This window comes from Aplysia californica, unplaced genomic scaffold, assembly GCF_000002075.1.
Source record: "Aplysia californica isolate F4 #8 unplaced genomic scaffold, AplCal3.0 scaffold00024, whole genome shotgun sequence".
Taxonomy (NCBI): Eukaryota; Metazoa; Mollusca; class Gastropoda; order Aplysiida; family Aplysiidae; genus Aplysia; species Aplysia californica.
The window spans coordinates 826,495-830,856 of record NW_004797294.1 but is presented as its reverse complement, the minus strand read 5'-3'; positions in this window follow the sequence as shown (position 1 = coordinate 830,856).

Below are 4,362 nucleotides of genomic sequence, written 5' to 3'. Positions count from 1 at the left end.
ATTTAGTCTAAGCAAAACTATAGTATAATTTAAATGTCTGCACATTGATTATAAAAACAAAATGGCGTTAGTTTATAGATGTGTACGAAAGGCAAAGTGGTCTCAGTCCGCTTCAGTTTACCTCATTCAAATGTATCGGAATTGTGGTAAACATAATAATACCATGTATTTAATTAGTTGTCATGAAAATGGTGATATGATCAGAATGCTATCAAGTAATGTCTCGCTTAATTAAGTGTATCGAAATAATAATATGACACGACAAGAGACGCATTAATGTTAAGTTCCTCTCCCCACAGCCCTAATTGCTGTTTACAGCTGTAGGAATCTCTAGCAACAGAATAGAAAATATTCTCAAACTCAAGGTCGTTCTTAAAAAGATCATTGATAATTTCTGAAAGTGAAATGTTCAAAACACCAGGGTGAAGCGGAGTCGATGTTGATAGCCAAGGGCAATACCGTGACTCCATGATAGAGGTGGATCGTGAATATTTTTGCTGGAGTACAGTTTCCATCGTCCGTGGTCTTCCCCAATGTCTTTACCAGACTCAATTTTACCGGGCATCGCCCTCGAGATAAGGAATCCATCATGTATCCTCAGACTCGGGCCAACAACTCAGGAAAATGGTATTTGAAAAAGACAGACATAAATTATAGAAGAACAGCATTGACATGGCTAAACTATTCTGTAAACATGACAAAGATTGACAGTTGATGTTTAGGTAGGGTTTTTTTTCATTCAATGACTTGTTCTTGGTCTTTTCTTTACCATCCTGAATTACAGATGCCCCTGGCAGAGGTAATTTCCTGGAAACTCTCCCCCTGCTTAATAATAGAAAAAGCCCACTATTTTTTAATAGACAACCTTATTGATGCGTGATGTGTGAATTATAACTAAATGACGCCAACAACAGTATATTATACATCACGACTGAAACGTTTAACTTTGCGAGAGATCAATAAATAATACTTGTACATGTATCAGTTCACACACATGGTCACAGAGAAAGATAATTCCAAGAACAAAAAGAATTATATCCAGATTGTCAACAATTAAGCAGCAACCATAAAGTACATATGAGTGCTTTCTGTGACATTCATAGAATTAGTTTGTATTGCTATGATATTCATAGAATTAGTTTGTATTGCTACAGCAGTAGCTGCTGCTGTTGTTGCTGCGAACTGCCAGTACAAGAACTATTTCTGCTGCTGCTACTACTACTGCTGCTGCAACTACCATTACTACTTCTACTGCTACTACTCCCCCCTGCAGGTTGGGGCCCCATAGGTTTACTATTGGGGAGCAAAGAATACACCTGCCGTGATATTGCGTGTCGTAAGAGGCGACTAAAGGTGCAAAGGCCTGGTTGCCTGAAAAGTGCCAGTCTGCGGAGGGCCAACTATCCGACCCAGTAAAAAACAGTCAGTTACAGAAATACGGACGAACACAACTTTTTATTTTTCGATCTTGAGAGACTGAGGAGCTTCTGCATCAACTGGAACAATGAAGGACAGCGGGAAAAGCCGAAAGGACTCTCCTAATCCGAAACCTTCTCTGTCGAACAAGTCTCTCCGGATTGCGTCTTGGAATGTTCGCATTTTGAATGAATCAGGAAAGAGTTCTCAAGTAGTACAAGCGATGAAGAGATACAGGCTGAACATACTAGGAGTCAGCGAAACACACTGGATACAGTTTGGACAGAAGCAGCTCAGCTCGGGGAAACAAGTAGTGTATTCTGGGAGGGAGGTCAAGCACTATGCAGAAGGAATGGGGATCATTTTGAGTAAGTATACACAGAAGTCACTTAGAGGATGGAAACAACACGGGGAGAGGATTGTCATGGCTTCATTCACTACAAGGAACTAGAGCATCAACATGAATATATTCCAGATCTATGCCCCCAACAAATGATGCTTCGGATGAAGAAAAGGATGCCTTTTACAACCAGCTCCAGGGGATCATCGACAAACTACCAAGGAAGGATGTCAACATCATAATGGGAGATGCCAAAGCCAAGATTGGTCAGGCCAACGTTTGGAATGAAGGAATTATGGGACAACATGGCTTGGGACAAATGAATGAGCGATTCGCAAATATATATATATACATATATATATGTATATATATAAATATATAAATATATATATATATATATATATATATATATAATATGTGCTTTCAACAGTTTTGTAATTGGAGACTGTTTTTTTCTCACAAAAAGGATTCGCAAGGCTACTTGGGTTCCGCAAGATGGAGTCATCTGCTCAGTGCTTAGGTTTCGTTTGTTTGATGGAATGGTTGTTGTTTCTGTTGTTCTTTTGTCGTTGTTGTTGTTGTGGTGGTTGTTTGTTTTGGGTTTTTTTGTTGTTTGGGGGGGGGGGGGGTTAAAAGAAATTTAACGTCCCATATTTGGAGTTTCACTGACTTACTAGTCAAAGAAGAAGACGGATGGGGTTGGAGTTTTCCGAACTATCTCTGTAAGGCAAGGCCTCTTCTAGTCCGTACCTTTTCGAATGCAATTCTTTGAATACCTTGATAACGACTCCAATTTTATCTTCTTACAATTTTGATAAACCAGACAGAACATTAATTTGGTTTCTGACCTCATGGTGTCAGTAACTTAAAGCGGCCAAACACGTCAGATAGAACTTTTTTTTCCTTATACAAAATCCCCATATTATGTAAATTGGGCCACATTGTAATAAATATAAATTACGTAAATTGGGCCACACTGTAATAAATATAAATTACGTAAATTGGGCCACATTATAATAAATATAAATTATACTTCTATTATTCTTGACGTATGGACTAAATTGTTACTTAATGCTTGCACACTCATACAACCAATTAGGTCATCGTTGTATTCATATATTGTTTGCTACAACAATATCTTCGATGAAACGGAGACTGTGAGATCAGCACTTTAGAACTATGACAGTGATTCTGGTTGACCAATGATGTCTTTTTGGGGCCATAAATGTTGGACCTGTATTGTGATGTGCGTATTGCCTTGGTTTTTGGTTTGTTTTGGGGTTTATTTGGTGTATTTTTTGTTGATGTGGTTTTGGGAAGAAGGGGGAGGGTGGCTAATCTGGGTTATTTTAAATATTAGTAATAATGTTTTGTTTTTTGTTGGGTTTTTTTTGGGGGGAGAGGGTTGTGGTCCAGACTTGGACTTTCATTCAAAATATCAAATTTAACCGCTCAAAACATAAGACACTAAGCAGGATTTCATGAGCTGTTTGCTGTAGGAATGTGTCACTTACTAGTCAAAGAAGGAGACGGGTGGGGTTGGAGTGTTCCGAACCATCTCTGTAAGACCAGGCCTCTTCTAGTTCGTACCAAAGCTTGTTTCCGAAGCGTAATTTTCCATGTGTCGAGCAGATTGGGATTTCCCACTGTGTTTGATTGTCCTCCAGGCTCACGTTGCTCACAAATCCCCTGTCACTGCCTTCTACATTCGGAGCAAAACACGGGTCTCATACGAACAAAGAAAAGGAGAACCCCCTTTCGAAAATATGAAATGTATGGAGACCATGAAAGCGAAAATCAAAACAAAGAAAGAAAACTATCCCTTTTGTTGCTCACAATAAGGAAATTCGAATTGACTGCAACTTGCGCTAGATCTATGCATATTGAATTAAATGACTGATTACACTGCATGATGTCACCCAAAAAGGGTTAGTATAAATGTGTGTCTGCACTCTTTGCACTGCTTGTTTTATGTGTTGTGCTTATTACAACTCTTGGTCATCTAGCGTAGCTGTTGTTTCACTCATCTCCGTGACCTCTGTCAAATAAAAAGGAAGACAATTTTCACTGAACCGTATTTTCTGGGTTTCAATTGACAGAAATGCTTACAGGTTACATAAACACTCTGACTTTCCTAACATTACAGAACTGGTATCAGATGGTTGGCGGGTGTTCTTGTGTGATTTGCTGCTTTTTTTCTGTCGATTTATATCATTCTCCTCTTTTTGTTTGTGTTACTCTCTAGTAACACCTCTAATTTTTAGCACTTATAACCTTATTGTGTTGCAAGTGCCACAAAATACTCTTTACTAAAACTGAAACAGGAAGAGTCATTAAATAAATGGAAAACAATCTAGGTAAAAGTTGTTTCTGTTCCATGGGCCCATTAGGCACAACAAAGTTATAATATTCTTGTGTATAAAAAAAATCATCTTATTTCATGAGAAACTCGAATGCTAGGCATTTGTATAGTCACCAACTAGTATGTTCATTAATTTACTCAAAATAGCTTTCTGCAAACATTCTTTCCATTCGTAGAACTATGCTATACTGCGCTACAGAATTATCCAGTGTTGCTTTGGGACACACCAAGTACTTTGGGGGGG